The following is a 22,771-nucleotide window of genomic DNA, read 5'->3' as shown; positions in this document are numbered from 1 at the left end:
GAAGTGTTGAACTCTGTGAGTTGGATTCATACTACACAAAGCAGTTTCACAGAACACTTCTGTTTAATTTTTATGGGAAGATAATCCCGTTTCCAACGAAGGCCTGAATGGGCTCCAAATATCCACTTGCAGATGCTGCAAAGAGACTCTTTCCAAACTGCTCCATAAAAAGGAAGGTTCAACTCTGTGAGGTGAAGGCACACATCATAAAGAAGTTTCAAAGAATGCTTCTGTCTAGGTTTTATGTGAAGATATTTCCTTTTCCACCATAGGCCTCAAAACGCTCCAAATGAACACTTGCAGATTCTACAAAAAGAGTGTTTCAAAACTGCTCTTTGAAAAGAAGTGTTCAACTCTGTGAGTTGGATTCATACTACACAAAGCAGTTTCACAGAACGCTTCTGTTTAGTTTTTATGGGAAGATATTCCCGTTTCCAACGAAGACCTGAAGGGGCTCCAAATATCCACTTGCAGATGCTGCAAAAACAGAGTTTCAAAACTGCTCTATCAAAAGGAAGGCTTCTCTCTCCGAGTTGAATGCACACATCATAAAGAGGTTTCTGAGAATGCTTCTGCCTGGTTTACAAGTGAAGATATTTCCTTTTCCACCATAGGCCTCAAAGCGCTCCAAATGAACACTTGCAGATTCTACAAAAAGAGTGTTTCAAAACTGCTCTTTGAAAAGAAGTGTTCAACTCTGTGAGTTGGATTCATACTACACAAAGCAGTTTCACAGAACTCTTCTGTTTAGTTTTTGTGGGAAGATATTCCCGTTTCCAACGAAGGCCAGAAGGGGCTCCAAATATCCACTTGCAGATGCTGCAAAAACAGAGTTTCAAAACTGCTCTATCAAAAGGAAGGCTTCTCTCTCCGAGTTGAATGCACACATCATAAAGAGGTTTCTGAGAATGCTTCTGCCTGGTTTACAATTGAAGATGTTTCCTTTTCCACCATAGGCCTCAACGTGCTCCAAATGAACACTTGCAGATTCTACAAAAAGAGTGTTTCAAAACTGCTCTTTCAAAAGAATTGTTCAACTCTGTGAGTTGGATTCATACTACACAAAGCAGTTTCACAGAACGCTTCTGTTTAGTTTTTATGGGAAGATATTCCCGTTTCCAACGAAGGCCTGAAAGGGCTCCAAATATCCACTTGCAGATGCTGCAAAGAGACTCTTTCCAAACTGCTCCATGAAAAGGAAGGTTCAACTCTGTGAGGTGAAGGCACACATCATAAAGAAGTTTCAAAGAATGCTTCTGTCTAGGTTTTATGTGAAGATATTTCCTTTTCCACCATAGGCCTCAAAACGGTCCAAATGAACACTTGCAGATTCTACAAAAAGAGTGTTTCAAAACTGCTCTTTGAAAAGAAGTGTTCAACTCTGTGAGTTGGATTCATACTACACAAAGCAGTTTCACAGAACGCTTCTGTTTAGTTTTTATGGGAAGATATTCCCGTTTCCAACGAAGGCCTGAAGGGGCTCCAAATATCCACTTGCAGATGCTGCAAAGAGACTCTTTCCAAACTGCTCCATGAAAAGGAAGGTTCAACTCTGTGAGGTGAAGGCACACATCATAAAGAAGTCTCAAAGAATGCTTCTGTCTAGGTTTTATGTGAAGATATTTCCTTTTCCACCATAGGCCTCAAAACGCTCCAAATGAACACTTGCAGATTCTACAAAAAGAGTGTTTCAAAACTGCTCTTTGAAAAGAAGTGTTCAACTCTGTGAGTTGGATTCATACTACACAAAGCAGTTTCACAGAACGCTTCTGTTTAGTTTTTGTGGGAAGATATTCCCGTTTCCAACGAAGGCCTGAAGGGGCTCCAAATATCCACTTGCAGATGCTGCAAAAACAGAGTTTCAAAACTGCTCTATCAAAAGGAAGGCTTCTCTCTCCGAGTTGAATGCACACATCATAAAGAGGTTTCTGAGAATGCTTCTGCCTGGTTTACAAGTGAAGATGTTTCCTTTTCCACCATAGGCCTCAACGTGCTCCAAATGAACACTTGCAGATTCTACAAAAAGAGTGTTTCAAAACTGCTCTTTGAAAAGAAGTGTTCAACTCTGTGAGTTGGATTCATACTACACAAAGCAGTTTCACAGAACGCTTCTGTTTAGTATTTATGGGAAGATATTCCCGTTTCCAACGAAGGCCTGAAAGGGCTCCAAATATCCACTTGCAGATGCTGCAAAGAGACTCTTTCCAAACTGCTCCATGAAAAGGAAGGTTCAACTCTGTGAGGTGAAGGCACACATCATAAAGAAGTCTCAAAGAATGCTTCTGTCTAGGTTTTATGTGAAGATATTTCCTTTTCCACCATAGGCCTCAAAACGCTCCAAATGAACACTTGCAGATTCTACAAAAAGAGTGTTTCAAAACTGCTCTTTGAAAAGAAGTGTTCAACTCTGTGAGTTGGATTCATACTACACAAAGCAGTTTCACAGAACGCTTCTGTTTAGTTTTTGTGGGAAGATATTCCCGTTTCCAACGAAGGCCTGAAGGGGCTCCAAATATCCACTTGCAGATGCTGCAAAAACAGAGTTTCAAAACTGCTCTATCAAAAGGAAGGCTTCTCTCTCCGAGTTGAATGCACACATCATAAAGAGGTTTCTGAGAATGCTTCTGCCTGGTTTACAAGTGAAGATGTTTCCTTTTCCACCATAGGCCTCAACGTGCTCCAAATGAACACTTGCAGATTCTACAAAAAGAGTGTTTCAAAACTGCTCTTTGAAAAGAAGTGTTCAACTCTGTGAGTTGGATTCATACTACACAAAGCAGTTTCACAGAACGCTTCTGTTTAGTATTTATGGGAAGATATTCCCTTTTCCAACGAAGGCCTGAAAGGGCTCCAAATATCCACTTGCAGATGCTGCAAAGAGACTCTTTCCAAACTGCTCCATGAAAAGGAAGGTTCAACTCTGTGAGGTGAAGGCCCCCATCATAAAGAAGTTTCAAAGAATGCTTCTGTCTAGGTTTTATGTGAAGATATTTCCTTTTCCACCATAGGCCTCAAAACGCTCCAAATGAACACTTGCAGATTCTACAAAAAGAGTGTTTCAAAACTGCTCTTTGAAAAGAAGTGTTCAACTCTGTGAGTTGGATTCATACTACACAAAGCAGTTTCACAGAACGCTTCTGTTTAGTTTTTATGGGAAGATATTCCCGTTTCCAAAGAAGGCCTGAAGGGGCTCCAAATATCCACTTGCAGATGCTGCAAAAACAGAGTTTCAAAACTGCTCTATCAAAAGGAAGGCTTCTCTCTCCGAGTTGAATGCACACATCATAAAGAGGTTTCTGAGAATGCTTCTGCCTGGTTTACAAGTGAAGATGTTTCCTTTTCCACCATAGGCCTCAACGTGCTCCAAATGAACACTTGCAGATTCTACAAAAAGAGTGTTTCAAAACTGCTCTTTCAAAAGAATTGTTCAACTCTGTGAGTTGGATTCATACTACACAAAGCAGTTTCACAGAACGCTTCTGTTTAGTTTTTATGGGGCGATGTTCCCGTTTCCAACGAAGGCCTGAAAGGGCTCCAAATATCCACTTACAGATGCTGCAAAAACAGAGTTTCAAAACTGCTCTATCAAAAGGAAGGCTTCTCTCTCCGAGTTGAATGCACACATCATAAAGAGGTTTCTGAGAATGCTTCTGCCTGATTTACAAGTGAAGATATTTCCTTTTCCACCATAGGCCTCAAAGCGCTCCAAATGAACACTTGCAGATTCTACAAAAACAGTGTTTCAAAACTGCTCTTTCAAAAGAAGTGTTCAACTCTGTGAGTTGGATTCATACTACACAAAGCAGTTTCACAGAACGCTTCTGTTTAGTTTTTATGGAAAGATATTCCCGTTTCCAACGAAGGCCTGAATGGGCTCCAAATATCCACTTGCAGATGCTGCAAAGAGACTCTTTCCAAACTGCTCCATGAAAAGGAAGGTTCAACTCTGTGAGGTGAAGGCACAAATCATAAAGAAGTTTCAAAGAATGCTTCTGTCTAGGTTTTATGTGAAGATATTTCCTTTTCCACCATAGGCCTCAAAGCGCTCCAAATGAACACTTGCAGATTCTACAAAGAGAGTGTTTCAAAACTGCTCTTTGAAAAGAAGTGTTGAACTCTGTGAGTTGGATTCATACTACACAAAGCAGTTTCACAGAACGCTTCTGTTTAATTTTTATGGGAAGATAATCCCGTTTCCAACGAAGGCCTGAAAGGGCTCCAAATATCCACTTGCAGATGCTGCAAAGAGACTCTTTCCAAACTGCTCCATAAAAAGGAAGGTTCAACTCTGTGAGGTGAAGGCACACATCATAAAGAAGTTTCAAAGAATGCTTCTGTCTAGGTTTTATGTGAAGATATTTCCTTTTCCACCATAGGCCTCAAAACGGTCCAAATGAACACTTGCAGATTCTACAAAAAGAGTGTTTCAAAACTGCTCTTTCAAAAGAAGTGTTCAACTCTGTGAGTTGGATTCATACTACACAAAGCAGTTTCACAGAACGCTTCTGTTTAGTTTTTATGGGAAGATATTCCCGTTTCCAACGAAGGCCTGAAAGGGCTCCAAATATCCACTTGCAGATGCTGCAAAGAGACTCTTTCCAAACTGCTCCATGAAAAGGAAGGTTCAACTCTGTGAGGTGAAGGCACACATCATAAAGAAGTCTCAAAGAATGCTTCTGTCTAGGTTTTATGTGAAGATATTTCCTTTTCCACCATAGGCCTCAAAACGCTCCAAATGAACACTTGCAGATTCTACAAAAAGAGTGTTTCAAAACTGCTCTTTGAAAAGAAGTGTTCAACTCTGTGAGTTGGATTCATACTACACAAAGCAGTTTCACAGAACGCTTCTGTTTAGTTTTTGTGGGAAGATATTCCCGTTTCCAACGAAGGCCTGAAGGGGCTCCAAATATCCACTTGCAGATGCTGCAAAAACAGAGTTTCAAAACTGCTCTATCAAAAGGAAGGCTTCTCTCTCCGAGTTGAATGCACACATCATAAAGAGGTTTCTGAGAATGCTTCTGCCTGGTTTACAAGTGAAGATGTTTCCTTTTCCACCATAGGCCTCAACGTGCTCCAAATGAACACTTGCAGATTCTACAAAAAGAGTGTTTCAAAACTGCTCTTTGAAAAGAAGTGTTCAACTCTGTGAGTTGGATTCATACTACACAAAGCAGTTTCACAGAACGCTTCTGTTTAGTATTTATGGGAAGATATTCCCGTTTCCAACGAAGGCCTGAAAGGGCTCCAAATATCCACTTGCAGATGCTGCAAAGAGACTCTTTCCAAACTGCTCCATGAAAAGGAAGGTTCAACTCTGTGAGGTGAAGGCACACATCATAAAGAAGTCTCAAAGAATGCTTCTGTCTAGGTTTTATGTGAAGATATTTCCTTTTCCACCATAGGCCTCAAAACGCTCCAAATGAACACTTGCAGATTCTACAAAAAGAGTGTTTCAAAACTGCTCTTTGAAAAGAAGTGTTCAACTCTGTGAGTTGGATTCATACTACACAAAGCAGTTTCACAGAACGCTTCTGTTTAGTTTTTGTGGGAAGATATTCCCGTTTCCAACGAAGGCCTGAAGGGGCTCCAAATATCCACTTGCAGATGCTGCAAAAACAGAGTTTCAAAACTGCTCTATCAAAAGGAAGGCTTCTCTCTCCGAGTTGAATGCACACATCATAAAGAGGTTTCTGAGAATGCTTCTGCCTGGTTTACAAGTGAAGATGTTTCCTTTTCCACCATAGGCCTCAACGTGCTCCAAATGAACACTTGCAGATTCTACAAAAAGAGTGTTTCAAAACTGCTCTTTGAAAAGAAGTGTTCAACTCTGTGAGTTGGATTCATACTACACAAAGCAGTTTCACAGAACGCTTCTGTTTAGTTTTTATGGGAAGATATTCTCGTTTCCAACGAAGGCCTGAAGGGGCTCCAAATATCCACTTGCAGATGCTGCAAAAACAGAGTTTCAAAACTGCTCTATCAAAAGGAAGGCTTCTCTCTCCGAGTTGAATGCACACATCATAAAGAGGTTTCTGAGAATGCTTCTGCCTGGTTTACAAGTGAAGATGTTTCCTTTTCCACCATAGGCCTCAAAGCGCTCCAAATGAACACTTGCAGATTCTACAAAAAGAGTGTTTCAAAACTGCTCTTTCAAAAGAAGTGTTCAACTCTGTGAGTTGGATTCATACTACACAAAGCAGTTTCACAGAACGCTTCTGTTTAGTTTTTATGGGAAGATATTCCCGTTTCCAACGAAGGCCTGAAAGGGCTCCAAATATCCACTTGCAGATGCTGCAAAGAGACTCTTTCTAAACTGCTCCATGAAAAGGAAGGTTCAACTCTGTGAGGTGAAGGCACACATCATAAAGAAGTTTCAAAGAATGCTTCTGTCTAGGTTTTATGTGAAGATATTTCCTTTTCCACCATAGGCCTCAAAACGCTCCAAATGAACACTTGCAGATTCTACAAAAAGAGTGTTTCAAAACTGCTCTTTGAAAAGAAGTGTTCAACTCTGTGAGTTGGATTCATACTACACAAAGCAGTTTCACAGAACGCTTCTGTTTAGTTTTTATGGGAAGATATTCCCGTTTCCAACGAAGGCCTGAAGGGGCTCCAAATATCCACTTGCAGATGCTGCAAAAACAGAGTTTCAAAACTGCTCTATCAAAAGGAAGGCTTCTCTCTCCGAGTTGAATGCACACATCATAAAGAGGTTTCTGAGAATGCTTCTGCCTGGTTTACAAGTGAAGATATTTCCTTTTCCACCATAGGCCTCAAAGCGCTCCAAATGAACACTTGCAGATTCTACAAAGAGAGTGTTTCAAAACTGCTCTTTGAAAAGAAGTGTTGAACTCTGTGAGTTGGATTCATACTACACAAAGCAGTTTCACAGAACGCTTCTGTTTAATTTTTATGGGAAGATAATCCCGTTTCCAACGAAGGCCTGAAAGGGCTCCAAATATCCACTTGCAGATGCTGCAAAGAGACTCTTTCCAAACTGCTCCATAAAAAGGAAGGTTCAACTCTGTGAGGTGAAGGCACACATCATAAAGAAGTTTCAAAGAATGCTTCTGTCTAGGTTTTATGTGAAGATATTTCCTTTTCCACCATAGGCCTCAAAACGGTCCAAATGAACACTTGCAGATTCTACAAAAAGAGTGTTTCAAAACTGCTCTTTCAAAAGAAGTGTTCAACTCTGTGAGTTGGATTCATACTACACAAAGCAGTTTCACAGAACGCTTCTGTTTAGTTTTTATGGGAAGATATTCCCGTTTCCAACGAAGGCCTGAAAGGGCTCCAAATATCCACTTGCAGATGCTGCAAAGAGACTCTTTCCAAACTGCTCCATGAAAAGGAAGGTTCAACTCTGTGAGGTGAAGGCACACATCATAAAGAAGTCTCAAAGAATGCTTCTGTCTAGGTTTTATGTGAAGATATTTCCTTTTCCACCATAGGCCTCAAAACGCTCCAAATGAACACTTGCAGATTCTACAAAAAGAGTGTTTCAAAACTGCTCTTTGAAAAGAAGTGTTCAACTCTGTGAGTTGGATTCATACTACACAAAGCAGTTTCACAGAACGCTTCTGTTTAGTTTTTGTGGGAAGATATTCCCGTTTCCAACGAAGGCCTGAAGGGGCTCCAAATATCCACTTGCAGATGCTGCAAAAACAGAGTTTCAAAACTGCTCTATCAAAAGGAAGGCTTCTCTCTCCGAGTTGAATGCACACATCATAAAGAGGTTTCTGAGAATGCTTCTGCCTGGTTTACAAGTGAAGATGTTTCCTTTTCCACCATAGGCCTCAACGTGCTCCAAATGAACACTTGCAGATTCTACAAAAAGAGTGTTTCAAAACTGCTCTTTGAAAAGAAGTGTTCAACTCTGTGAGTTGGATTCATACTACACAAAGCAGTTTCACAGAACGCTTCTGTTTAGTATTTATGGGAAGATATTCCCGTTTCCAACGAAGGCCTGAAAGGGCTCCAAATATCCACTTGCAGATGCTGCAAAGAGACTCTTTCCAAACTGCTCCATGAAAAGGAAGGTTCAACTCTGTGAGGTGAAGGCACACATCATAAAGAAGTCTCAAAGAATGCTTCTGTCTAGGTTTTATGTGAAGATATTTCCTTTTCCACCATAGGCCTCAAAACGCTCCAAATGAACACTTGCAGATTCTACAAAAAGAGTGTTTCAAAACTGCTCTTTGAAAAGAAGTGTTCAACTCTGTGAGTTGGATTCATACTACACAAAGCAGTTTCACAGAACGCTTCTGTTTAGTTTTTGTGGGAAGATATTCCCGTTTCCAACGAAGGCCTGAAGGGGCTCCAAATATCCACTTGCAGATGCTGCAAAAACAGAGTTTCAAAACTGCTCTATCAAAAGGAAGGCTTCTCTCTCCGAGTTGAATGCACACATCATAAAGAGGTTTCTGAGAATGCTTCTGCCTGGTTTACAAGTGAAGATGTTTCCTTTTCCACCATAGGCCTCAACGTGCTCCAAATGAACACTTGCAGATTCTACAAAAAGAGTGTTTCAAAACTGCTCTTTGAAAAGAAGTGTTCAACTCTGTGAGTTGGATTCATACTACACAAAGCAGTTTCACAGAACGCTTCTGTTTAGTTTTTATGGGAAGATATTCTCGTTTCCAACGAAGGCCTGAAGGGGCTCCAAATATCCACTTGCAGATGCTGCAAAAACAGAGTTTCAAAACTGCTCTATCAAAAGGAAGGCTTCTCTCTCCGAGTTGAATGCACACATCATAAAGAGGTTTCTGAGAATGCTTCTGCCTGGTTTACAAGTGAAGATGTTTCCTTTTCCACCATAGGCCTCAAAGCGCTCCAAATGAACACTTGCAGATTCTACAAAAAGAGTGTTTCAAAACTGCTCTTTCAAAAGAAGTGTTCAACTCTGTGAGTTGGATTCATACTACACAAAGCAGTTTCACAGAACGCTTCTGTTTAGTTTTTATGGGAAGATATTCCCGTTTCCAACGAAGGCCTGAAAGGGCTCCAAATATCCACTTGCAGATGCTGCAAAGAGACTCTTTCTAAACTGCTCCATGAAAAGGAAGGTTCAACTCTGTGAGGTGAAGGCACACATCATAAAGAAGTTTCAAAGAATGCTTCTGTCTAGGTTTTATGTGAAGATATTTCCTTTTCCACCATAGGCCTCAAAACGCTCCAAATGAACACTTGCAGATTCTACAAAAAGAGTGTTTCAAAACTGCTCTTTGAAAAGAAGTGTTCAACTCTGTGAGTTGGATTCATACTACACAAAGCAGTTTCACAGAACGCTTCTGTTTAGTTTTTATGGGAAGATATTCCCGTTTCCAACGAAGGCCTGAAGGGGCTCCAAATATCCACTTGCAGATGCTGCAAAAACAGAGTTTCAAAACTGCTCTATCAAAAGGAAGGCTTCTCTCTCCGAGTTGAATGCACACATCATAAAGAGGTTTCTGAGAATGCTTCTGCCTGGTTTACAAGTGAAGATGTTTCCTTTTCCACCATAGGCCTCAAAGCGCTCCAAATGAACACTTGCAGATTCTACAAAAAGAGTGTTTCAAAACTGCTCTTTCAAAAGAAGTGTTCAACTCTGTGAGTTGGATTCATACTACACAAAGAAGTTTCACAGAACGCTTCTGTTTAGTTTTTATGGGAAGATATTCCCGTTTCCAACGAAGGCCTGAAACGGCTCCAAATATCCACTTGCAGATGCTGCAAAGAGACTCTTTCCAAACTGCTCCATGAAAAGGAAGGTTCAACTGTGTGAGGTGAAGGCACATATCATAAAGAAGTTTCAAAGAATGCTTCTGTCTAGGTTTTATGTGAAGATATTTCCTTTTCCACCATAGGCCTCAAAACGCTCCAAATGAACACTTGCAGATTCTACAAAAAGAGTGTTTCAAAACTGCTCTTTGAAAAGAAGTGTTCAACTCTGTGAGTTGGATTCATACTACACAAAGCAGTTTCACAGAACGCTTCTGTTTAGTTTTTATGGGAAGATATTCCCGTTTCCAACGAAGGCCTGAAGGGGCTCCAAATATCCACTTGCAGATGCTGCAAAAACAGAGTTTCAAAACTGCTCTATCAAAAGGAAGGCTTCTCTCTCCGAGTTGAATGCACACATCATAAAGAGGTTTCTGAGAATGCTTCTGCCTGGTTTACAAGTGAAGATATTTCCTTTTCCACCATAGGCCTCAAAGCGCTCCAAATGAACACTTGCAGATTCTACAAAGAGAGTGTTTCAAAACTGCTCTTTGAAAAGAAGTGTTGAACTCTGTGAGTTGGATTCATACTACACAAAGCAGTTTCACAGAACGCTTCTGTTTAATTTTTATGGGAAGATAATCCCGTTTCCAACGAAGGCCTGAAAGGGCTCCAAATATCCACTTGCAGATGCTGCAAAGAGACTCTTTCTAAACTGCTCCATGAAAAGGAAGGTTCAACTCTGTGAGGTGAAGGCACACATCATAAAGAAGTTTCAAAGAATGCTTCTGTCTAGGTTTTATGTGAAGATATTTCCTTTTCCACCATAGGCCTCAAAACGCTCCAAATGAACACTTGCAGATTCTACAAAAAGAGTGTTTCAAAACTGCTCTTTGAAAAGAAGTGTTCAACTCTGTGAGTTGGATTCATACTACACAAAGCAGTTTCACAGAACGCTTCTGTTTAGTTTTTATGGGAAGATATTCCCGTTTCCAACGAAGGCCTGAAGGGGCTCCAAATATCCACTTGCAGATGCTGCAAAAACAGAGTTTCAAAACTGCTCTATCAAAAGGAAGGCTTCTCTCTCCGAGTTGAATGCACACATCATAAAGAGGTTTCTGAGAATGCTTCTGCCTGGTTTACAAGTGAAGATGTTTCCTTTTCCACCATAGGCCTCAAAGCGCTCCAAATGAACACTTGCAGATTCTACAAAAAGAGTGTTTCAAAACTGCTCTTTCAAAAGAAGTGTTCAACTCTGTGAGTTGGATTCATACTACACAAAGAAGTTTCACAGAACGCTTCTGTTTAGTTTTTATGGGAAGATATTCCCGTTTCCAACGAAGGCCTGAAACGGCTCCAAATATCCACTTGCAGATGCTGCAAAGAGACTCTTTCCAAACTGCTCCATGAAAAGGAAGGTTCAACTCTGTGAGGTGAAGGCACATATCATAAAGAAGTTTCAAAGAATGCTTCTGTCTAGGTTTTATGTGAAGATATTTCCTTTTCCACCATAGGCCTCAAAACGCTCCAAATGAACACTTGCAGATTCTACAAAAAGAGTGTTTCAAAACTGCTCTTTGAAAAGAAGTGTTCAACTCTGTGAGTTGGATTCATACTACACAAAGCAGTTTCACAGAACGCTTCTGTTTAGTTTTTATGGGAAGATATTCCCGTTTCCAACGAAGGCCTGAAGGGGCTCCAAATATCCACTTGCACATGCTGCAAAAACAGAGTTTCAAAACTGCTCTATCAAAAGGAAGGCTTCTCTCTCCGAGTTGAATGCACACATCATAAAGAGGTTTCTGAGAATGCTTCTGCCTGGTTTACAAGTGAAGATATTTCCTTTTCCACCATAGGCCTCAAAGCGCTCCAAATGAACACTTGCAGATTCTACAAAGAGAGTGTTTCAAAACTGCTCTTTGAAAAGAAGTGTTGAACTCTGTGAGTTGGATTCATACTACACAAAGCAGTTTCACAGAACGCTTCTGTTTAATTTTTATGGGAAGATAATCCCGTTTCCAACGAAGGCCTGAAAGGGCTCCAAATATCCACTTGCAGATGCTGCAAAGAGACTCTTTCCAAACTGCTCCATAAAAAGGAAGGTTCAACTCTGTGAGGTGAAGGCACACATCATAAAGAAGTTTCAAAGAATGCTTCTGTCTAGGTTTTATGTGAAGATATTTCCTTTTCCACCATAGGCCTCAAAACGGTCCAAATGAACACTTGCAGATTCTACAAAAAGAGTGTTTCAAAACTGCTCTTTCAAAAGAAGTGTTCAACTCTGTGAGTTGGATTCATACTACACAAAGCAGTTTCACAGAACGCTTCTGTTTAGTTTTTATGGGAAGATATTCCCGTTTCCAACGAAGGCCTGAAAGGGCTCCAAATATCCACTTGCAGATGCTGCAAAGAGACTCTTTCCAAACTGCTCCATGAAAAGGAAGGTTCAACTCTGTGAGGTGAAGGCACACATCATAAAGAAGTCTCAAAGAATGCTTCTGTCTAGGTTTTATGTGAAGATATTTCCTTTTCCACCATAGGCCTCAAAACGCTCCAAATGAACACTTGCAGATTCTACAAAAAGAGTGTTTCAAAACTGCTCTTTGAAAAGAAGTGTTCAACTCTGTGAGTTGGATTCATACTACACAAAGCAGTTTCACAGAACGCTTCTGTTTAGTTTTTGTGGGAAGATATTCCCGTTTCCAACGAAGGCCTGAAGGGGCTCCAAATATCCACTTGCAGATGCTGCAAAAACAGAGTTTCAAAACTGCTCTATCAAAAGGAAGGCTTCTCTCTCCGAGTTGAATGCACACATCATAAAGAGGTTTCTGAGAATGCTTCTGCCTGGTTTACAAGTGAAGATGTTTCCTTTTCCACCATAGGCCTCAACGTGCTCCAAATGAACACTTGCAGATTCTACAAAAAGAGTGTTTCAAAACTGCTCTTTGAAAAGAAGTGTTCAACTCTGTGAGTTGGATTCATACTACACAAAGCAGTTTCACAGAACGCTTCTGTTTAGTATTTATGGGAAGATATTCCCGTTTCCAACGAAGGCCTGAAAGGGCTCCAAATATCCACTTGCAGATGCTGCAAAGAGACTCTTTCCAAACTGCTCCATGAAAAGGAAGGTTCAACTCTGTGAGGTGAAGGCACACATCATAAAGAAGTCTCAAAGAATGCTTCTGTCTAGGTTTTATGTGAAGATATTTCCTTTTCCACCATAGGCCTCAAAACGCTCCAAATGAACACTTGCAGATTCTACAAAAAGAGTGTTTCAAAACTGCTCTTTGAAAAGAAGTGTTCAACTCTGTGAGTTGGATTCATACTACACAAAGCAGTTTCACAGAACGCTTCTGTTTAGTTTTTGTGGGAAGATATTCCCGTTTCCAACGAAGGCCTGAAGGGGCTCCAAATATCCACTTGCAGATGCTGCAAAAACAGAGTTTCAAAACTGCTCTATCAAAAGGAAGGCTTCTCTCTCCGAGTTGAATGCACACATCATAAAGAGGTTTCTGAGAATGCTTCTGCCTGGTTTACAAGTGAAGATGTTTCCTTTTCCACCATAGGCCTCAACGTGCTCCAAATGAACACTTGCAGATTCTACAAAAAGAGTGTTTCAAAACTGCTCTTTGAAAAGAAGTGTTCAACTCTGTGAGTTGGATTCATACTACACAAAGCAGTTTCACAGAACGCTTCTGTTTAGTATTTATGGGAAGATATTCCCTTTTCCAACGAAGGCCTGAAAGGGCTCCAAATATCCACTTGCAGATGCTGCAAAGAGACTCTTTCCAAACTGCTCCATGAAAAGGAAGGTTCAACTCTGTGAGGTGAAGGCCCCCATCATAAAGAAGTTTCAAAGAATGCTTCTGTCTAGGTTTTATGTGAAGATATTTCCTTTTCCACCATAGGCCTCAAAACGCTCCAAATGAACACTTGCAGATTCTACAAAAAGAGTGTTTCAAAACTGCTCTTTGAAAAGAAGTGTTCAACTCTGTGAGTTGGATTCATACTACACAAAGCAGTTTCACAGAACGCTTCTGTTTAGTTTTTATGGGAAGATATTCCCGTTTCCAAAGAAGGCCTGAAGGGGCTCCAAATATCCACTTGCAGATGCTGCAAAAACAGAGTTTCAAAACTGCTCTATCAAAAGGAAGGCTTCTCTCTCCGAGTTGAATGCACACATCATAAAGAGGTTTCTGAGAATGCTTCTGCCTGGTTTACAAGTGAAGATGTTTCCTTTTCCACCATAGGCCTCAACGTGCTCCAAATGAACACTTGCAGATTCTACAAAAAGAGTGTTTCAAAACTGCTCTTTCAAAAGAATTGTTCAACTCTGTGAGTTGGATTCATACTACACAAAGCAGTTTCACAGAACGCTTCTGTTTAGTTTTTATGGGGCGATGTTCCCGTTTCCAACGAAGGCCTGAAAGGGCTCCAAATATCCACTTACAGATGCTGCAAAAACAGAGTTTCAAAACTGCTCTATCAAAAGGAAGGCTTCTCTCTCCGAGTTGAATGCACACATCATAAAGAGGTTTCTGAGAATGCTTCTGCCTGATTTACAAGTGAAGATATTTCCTTTTCCACCATAGGCCTCAAAGCGCTCCAAATGAACACTTGCAGATTCTACAAAAACAGTGTTTCAAAACTGCTCTTTCAAAAGAAGTGTTCAACTCTGTGAGTTGGATTCATACTACACAAAGCAGTTTCACAGAACGCTTCTGTTTAGTTTTTATGGAAAGATATTCCCGTTTCCAACGAAGGCCTGAATGGGCTCCAAATATCCACTTGCAGATGCTGCAAAGAGACTCTTTCCAAACTGCTCCATGAAAAGGAAGGTTCAACTCTGTGAGGTGAAGGCACAAATCATAAAGAAGTTTCAAAGAATGCTTCTGTCTAGGTTTTATGTGAAGATATTTCCTTTCCCACCATAGGCCTCAAAGCGCTCCAAATGAACACTTGCAGATTCTACAAAGAGAGTGTTTCAAAACTGCTCTTTGAAAAGAAGTGTTGAACTCTGTGAGTTGGATTCATACTACACAAAGCAGTTTCACAGAACGCTTCTGTTTAATTTTTATGGGAAGATAATCCCGTTTCCAACGAAGGCCTGAAAGGGCTCCAAATATCCACTTGCAGATGCTGCAAAGAGACTCTTTCCAAACTGCTCCATAAAAAGGAAGGTTCAACTCTGTGAGGTGAAGGCACACATCATAAAGAAGTTTCAAAGAATGCTTCTGTCTAGGTTTTATGTGAAGATATTTCCTTTTCCACCATAGGCCTCAAAACGGTCCAAATGAACACTTGCAGATTCTACAAAAAGAGTGTTTCAAAACTGCTCTTTCAAAAGAAGTGTTCAACTCTGTGAGTTGGATTCATACTACACAAAGCAGTTTCACAGAACGCTTCTGTTTAGTTTTTATGGGAAGATATTCCCGTTTCCAACGAAGGCCTGAAAGGGCTCCAAATATCCACTTGCAGATGCTGCAAAGAGACTCTTTCCAAACTGCTCCATGAAAAGGAAGGTTCAACTCTGTGAGGTGAAGGCACACATCATAAAGAAGTCTCAAAGAATGCTTCTGTCTAGGTTTTATGTGAAGATATTTCCTTTTCCACCATAGGCCTCAAAACGCTCCAAATGAACACTTGCAGATTCTACAAAAAGAGTGTTTCAAAACTGCTCTTTGAAAAGAAGTGTTCAACTCTGTGAGTTGGATTCATACTACACAAAGCAGTTTCACAGAACGCTTCTGTTTAGTTTTTGTGGGAAGATATTCCCGTTTCCAACGAAGGCCTGAAGGGGCTCCAAATATCCACTTGCAGATGCTGCAAAAACAGAGTTTCAAAACTGCTCTATCAAAAGGAAGGCTTCTCTCTCCGAGTTGAATGCACACATCATAAAGAGGTTTCTGAGAATGCTTCTGCCTGGTTTACAAGTGAAGATGTTTCCTTTTCCACCATAGGCCTCAACGTGCTCCAAATGAACACTTGCAGATTCTACAAAAAGAGTGTTTCAAAACTGCTCTTTGAAAAGAAGTGTTCAACTCTGTGAGTTGGATTCATACTACACAAAGCAGTTTCACAGAACGCTTCTGTTTAGTTTTTATGGGAAGATATTCCCGTTTCCAACGAAGGCCTGAAAGGGCTCCAAATATCCACTTGCAGATGCTGCAAAGAGACTCTTTCCAAACTGCTCCATGAAAAGGAAGGTTCAACTCTGTGAGGTGAAGGCACACATCATAAAGAAGTCTCAAAGAATGCTTCTGTCTAGGTTTTATGTGAAGATATTTCCTTTTCCACCATAGGCCTCAAAACGCTCCAAATGAACACTTGCAGATTCTACAAAAAGAGTGTTTCAAAACTGCTCTTTGAAAAGAAGTGTTCAACTCTGTGAGTTGGATTCATACTACACAAAGCAGTTTCACAGAACGCTTCTGTTTAGTTTTTGTGGGAAGATATTCCCGTTTCCAACGAAGGCCTGAAGGGGCTCCAAATATCCACTTGCAGATGCTGCAAAAACAGAGTTTCAAAACTGCTCTATCAAAAGGAAGGCTTCTCTCTCCGAGTTGAATGCACACATCATAAAGAGGTTTCTGAGAATGCTTCTGCCTGGTTTACAAGTGAAGATGTTTCCTTTTCCACCATAGGCCTCAACGTGCTCCAAATGAACACTTGCAGATTCTACAAAAAGAGTGTTTCAAAACTGCTCTTTGAAAAGAAGTGTTCAACTCTGTGAGTTGGATTCATACTACACAAAGCAGTTTCACAGAACGCTTCTGTTTAGTTTTTATGGGAAGATATTCTCGTTTCCAACGAAGGCCTGAAGGGGCTCCAAATATCCACTTGCAGATGCTGCAAAAACAGAGTTTCAAAACTGCTCTATCAAAAGGAAGGCTTCTCTCTCCGAGTTGAATGCACACATCATAAAGAGGTTTCTGAGAATGCTTCTGCCTGGTTTACAAGTGAAGATGTTTCCTTTTCCACCATAGGCCTCAAAGCGCTCCAAATGAACACTTGCAGATTCTACAAAAAGAGTGTTTCAAAACTGCTCTTTCAAAAGAAGTGTTCAACTCTGTGAGTTGGATTCATACTACACAAAGCAGTTTCACAGAACGCTTCTGTTTAGTTTTTATGGGAAGATATTCCCGTTTCCAACGAAGGCCTGAAAGGGTTCCAAATATCCACTTGCAGATGCTGCAAAGAGACTCTTTCTAAACTGCTCCATGAAAAGGAAGGTTCAACTCTGTGAGGTGAAGGCACACATCATAAAGAAGTTTCAAAGAATGCTTCTGTCTAGGTTTTATGTGAAGATATTTCCTTTTCCACCATAGGCCTCAAAACGCTCCAAATGAACACTTGCAGATTCTACAAAAAGAGTGTTTCAAAACTGCTCTTTGAAAAGAAGTGTTCAACTCTGTGAGTTGGATTCATACTACACAAAGCAGTTTCACAGAACGCTTCTGTTTAGTTTTTATGGGAAGATATTCCCGTTTCCAACGAAGGCCTGAAGGGGCTCCAAATATCCACTTGCAGATGCTGCAAAAACAGAGTTTCAAAACTGCTCTATCAAAAGGAAGGCTTCTCTCTCCGAGTTGAATGCACACATCATAAAGAGGTTTCTGAGAATGCTTCTGCCTGGTTTACAAGTGAAGATGTTTCCTTTTCCACCATAGGCCTCAAAGCGCTCCAAATGAACACTTGCAGATTCTACAAAAAGAGTGTTTCAAAACTGCTCTTTCAAAAGAAGTGTTCAACTCTGTGAGTTGGATTCATACTACACAAAGAAGTTTCACAGAACGCTTCTGTTTAGTTTTTATGGGAAGATATTCCCGTTTCCAACGAAGGCCTGAAACGGCTCCAAATATCCACTTGCAGATGCTGCAAAGAGACTCTTTCCAAACTGCTCCATGAAAAGGAAGGTTCAACTCTGTGAGGTGAAGGCACATATCATAAAGAAGTTTCAAAGAATGCTTCTGTCTAGGTTTTATGTGAAGATATTTCCTTTTCCACCATAGGCCTCAAAACGCTCCAAATGAACACTTGCAGATTCTACAAAAAGAGTGTTTCAAAACTGCTCTTTGAAAAGAAGTGTTCAACTCTGTGAGTTGGATTCATACTACACAAAGCAGTTTCACAGAACGCTTCTGTTTAGTTTTTATGGGAAGATATTCCCGTTTCCAACGAAGGCCTGAAGGGGCTCCAAATATCCACTTGCAGATGCTGCAAAAACAGAGTTTCAAAACTGCTCTATCAAAAGGAAGGCTTCTCTCTCCGAGTTGAATGCACACATCATAAAGAGGTTTCTGAGAATGCTTCTGCCTGGTTTACAAGTGAAGATATTTCCTTTTCCACCATAGGCCTCAAAGCGCTCCAAATGAACACTTGCAGATTCTACAAAGAGAGTGTTTCAAAACTGCTCTTTGAAAAGAAGTGTTGAACTCTGTGAGTTGGATTCATACTACACAAAGCAGTTTCACAGAACGCTTCTGTTTAATTTTTATGGGAAGATAATCCCGTTTCCAACGAAGGCCTGAAAGGGCTCCAAATATCCACTTGCAGATGCTGCAAAGAGACTCTTTCCAAACTGCTCCATAAAAAGGAAGGTTCAACTCTGTGAGGTGAAGGCACACATCATAAAGAAGTTTCAAAGAATGCTTCTGCCTAGGTTTTATGTGAAGATATTTCCTTTTCCACCATAGGCCTCAAAACGGTCCAAATGAACACTTGCAGATTCTACAAAAAGAGTGTTTCAAAACTGCTCTTTCAAAAGAAGTGTTCAACTCTGTGAGTTGGATTCATACTACACAAAGCAGTTTCACAGAACGCTTCTGTTTAGTTTTTATGGGAAGATATTCCCGTTTCCAACGAAGGCCTGAAAGGGCTCCAAATATCCACTTGCAGATGCTGCAAAGAGACTCTTTCCAAACTGCTCCATGAAAAGGAAGGTTCAACTCTGTGAGGTGAAGGCACACATCATAAAGAAGTCTCAAAGAATGCTTCTGTCTAGGTTTTATGTGAAGATATTTCCTTTTCCACCATAGGCCTCAAAACGCTCCAAATGAACACTTGCAGATTCTACAAAAAGAGTGTTTCAAAACTGCTCTTTGAAAAGAAGTGTTCAACTCTGTGAGTTGGATTCATACTACACAAAGCAGTTTCACAGAACGCTTCTGTTTAGTTTTTGTGGGAAGATATTCCCGTTTCCAACGAAGGCCTGAAGGGGCTCCAAATATCCACTTGCAGATGCTGCAAAAACAGAGTTTCAAAACTGCTCTATCAAAAGGAAGGCTTCTCTCTCCGAGTTGAATGCACACATCATAAAGAGGTTTCTGAGAATGCTTCTGCCTGGTTTACAAGTGAAGATGTTTCCTTTTCCACCATAGGCCTCAACGTGCTCCAAATGAACACTTGCAGATTCTACAAAAAGAGTGTTTCAAAACTGCTCTTTGAAAAGAAGTGTTCAACTCTGTGAGTTGGATTCATACTACACAAAGCAGTTTCACAGAACGCTTCTGTTTATTATTTATGGGAAGATATTCCCGTTTCCAACGAAGGCCTGAAAGGGCTCCAAATATCCACTTGCAGATGCTGCAAAGAGACTCTTTCCAAACTGCTCCATGAAAAGGAAGGTTCAACTCTGTGAGGTGAAGGCACACATCATAAAGAAGTCTCAAAGAATGCTTCTGTCTAGGTTTTATGTGAAGATATTTCCTTTTCCACCATAGGCCTCAAAACGCTCCAAATGAACACTTGCAGATTCTACAAAAAGAGTGTTTCAAAACTGCTCTTTGAAAAGAAGTGTTCAACTCTGTGAGTTGGATTCATACTACACAAAGCAGTTTCACAGAACGCTTCTGTTTAGTTTTTGTGGGAAGATATTCCCGTTTCCAACGAAGGCCTGAAGGGGCTCCAAATATCCACTTGCAGATGCTGCAAAAACAGAGTTTCAAAACTGCTCTATCAAAAGGAAGGCTTCTCTCTCCGAGTTGAATGCACACATCATAAAGAGGTTTCTGAGAATGCTTCTGCCTGGTTTACAAGTGAAGATGATTCCTTTTCCACCATAGGCCGCAACGTGCTCCAAATGAACACTTGCAGATTCTACAAAAAGAGTGTTTCAAAACTGCTCTTTGAAAAGAAGTGTTCAACTCTGTGAGTTGGATTCATACTACACAAAGCAGTTTCACAGAACGCTTCTGTTTAGTATTTATGGGAAGATATTCCCTTTTCCAACGAAGGCCTGAAAGGGCTCCAAATATCCACTTGCAGATGCTGCAAAGAGACTCTTTCCAAACTGCTCCATGAAAAGGAAGGTTCAACTCTGTGAGGTGAAGGCCCCCATCATAAAGAAGTTTCAAAGAATGCTTCTGTCTAGGTTTTATGTGAAGATATTTCCTTTTCCACCATAGGCCTCAAAACGCTCCAAATGAACACTTGCAGATTCTACAAAAAGAGTGTTTCAAAACTGCTCTTTGAAAAGAAGTGTTCAACTCTGTGTGTTGGATTCATACTACACAAAGCAGTTTCACAGAACGCTTCTGTTTAGTTTTTATGGGAAGATATTCCCGTTTCCAAAGAAGGCCTGAAGGGGCTCCAAATATCCACTTGCAGATGCTGCAAAAACAGAGTTTCAAAACTGCTCTATCAAAAGGAAGGCTTCTCTCTCCGAGTTGAATGCACACATCATAAAGAGGTTTCTGAGAATGCTTCTGCCTGGTTTACAAGTGAAGATGTTTCCTTTTCCACCATAGGCCTCAACGTGCTCCAAATGAACACTTGCAGATTCTACAAAAAGATTGTTTCAAAACTGCTCTTTCAAAAGAATTGTTCAACTCTGTGAGTTGGATTCATACTACACAAAGCAGTTTCACAGAACGCTTCTGTTTAGTTTTTATGGGGCGATGTTCCCGTTTCCAACGAAGGCCTGAAAGGGCTCCAAATATCCACTTACAGATGCTGCAAAAACAGAGTTTCAAAACTGCTCTATCAAAAGGAAGGCTTCTCTCTCCGAGTTGAATGCACACATCATAAAGAGGTTTCTGAGAATGCTTCTGCCTGATTTACAAGTGAAGATATTTCCTTTTCCACCATAGGCCTCAAAGCGCTCCAAATGAACACTTGCAGATTCTACAAAAACAGTGTTTCAAAACTGCTCTTTCAAAAGAAGTGTTCAACTCTGTGAGTTGGATTCATACTACACAAAGCAGTTTCACAGAACGCTTCTGTTTAGTTTTTATGGAAAGATATTCCCGTTTCCAACGAAGGCCTGAATGGGCTCCAAATATCCACTTGCAGATGCTGCAAAGAGACTCTTTCCAAACTGCTCCATGAAAAGGAAGGTTCAACTCTGTGAGGTGAAGGCACAAATCATAAAGAAGTTTCAAAGAATGCTTCTGTCTAGGTTTTATGTGAAGATATTTCCTTTTCCACCATAGGCCTCAAAGCGCTCCAAATGAACACTTGCAGATTCTACAAAGAGAGTGTTTCAAAACTGCTCTTTGAAAAGAAGTGTTGAACTCTGTGAGTTGGATTCATACTACACAAAGCAGTTTCACAGAACGCTTCTGTTTAATTTTTATGGGAAGATAATCCCGTTTCCAACGAAGGCCTGAAAGGGCTCCAAATATCCACTTGCAGATGCTGCAAAGAGACTCTTTCCAAACTGCTCCATAAAAAGGAAGGTTCAACTCTGTGAGGTGAAGGCACACATCATAAAGAAGTTTCAAAGAATGCTTCTGTCTAGGTTTTATGTGAAGATATTTCCTTTTCCACCATAGGCCTCAAAACGGTCCAAATGAACACTTGCAGATTCTACAAAAAGAGTGTTTCAAAACTGCTCTTTCAAAAGAAGTGTTCAACTCTGTGAGTTGGATTCATACTACACAAAGCAGTTTCACAGAACGCTTCTGTTTAGTTTTTATGGGAAGATATTCCCGTTTCCAACGAAGGCCTGAAAGGGCTCCAAATATCCACTTGCAGATGCTGCAAAGAGACTCTTTCCAAACTGCTCCATGAAAAGGAAGGTTCAACTCTGTGAGGTGAAGGCACACATCATAAAGAAGTCTCAAAGAATGCTTCTGTCTAGGTTTTATGTGAAGATATTTCCTTTTCCACCATAGGCCTCAAAACGCTCCAAATGAACACTTGCAGATTCTACAAAAAGAGTGTTTCAAAACTGCTCTTTGAAAAGAAGTGTTCAACTCTGTGAGTTGGATTCATACTACACAAAGCAGTTTCACAAAACGCTTCTGTTTAGTTTTTGTGGGAAGATATTCCCGTTTCCAACGAAGGCCTGAAGGGGCTCCAAATATCCACTTGCAGATGCTGCAAAAACAGAGTTTCAAAACTGCTCTATCAAAAGGAAGGCTTCTCTCTCCGAGTTGAATGCACACATCATAAAGAGGTTTCTGAGAATGCTTCTGCCTGGTTTACAAGTGAAGATGTTTCCTTTTCCACCATAGGCCTCAACGTGCTCCAAATGAACACTTGCAGATTCTACAAAAAGAGTGTTTCAAAACTGCTCTTTCAAAAGAAGTGTTCAACTCTGTGAGTTGGATTCATACTACACAAAGCAGTTTCACAGAACGCTTCTGTTTAGTTTTTATGGGAAGATATTCCCGTTTCCAACGAAGGCCTGAAAGGGCTCCAAATATCCACTTGCAGATGCTGCAAAGAGACTCTTTCTAAACTGCTCCATGAAAAGGAAGGTTCAACTCTGTGAGGTGAAGGCACACATCATAAAGAAGTTTCAAAGAATGCTTCTGTCTAGGTTTTATGTGAAGATATTTCCTTTTCCACCATAGGCCTCAAAACGCTCCAAATGAACACTTGCAGATTCTACAAAAAGAGTGTTTCAAAACTGCTCTTTGAAAAGAAGTGTTCAACTCTGTGAGTTGGATTCATACTACACAAAGCAGTTTCACAGAACGCTTCTGTTTAGTTTTTGTGGGAAGATATTCCCGTTTCCAACGAAGGCCTGAAGGGGCTCCAAATATCCACTTGCAGATGCTGCAAAAACAGAGTTTCAAAACTGCTCTATCAAAAGGAAGGCTTCTCTCTCCGAGTTGAATGC

Source organism: Pongo pygmaeus, chromosome 20 (genome assembly GCF_028885625.2).
Source record: "Pongo pygmaeus isolate AG05252 chromosome 20, NHGRI_mPonPyg2-v2.0_pri, whole genome shotgun sequence".
Taxonomy (NCBI): domain Eukaryota; kingdom Metazoa; phylum Chordata; class Mammalia; order Primates; family Hominidae; genus Pongo; species Pongo pygmaeus.
The sequence above is the reverse complement of the archived record's forward strand: the minus strand, read 5'-3'. Positions refer to the sequence as shown.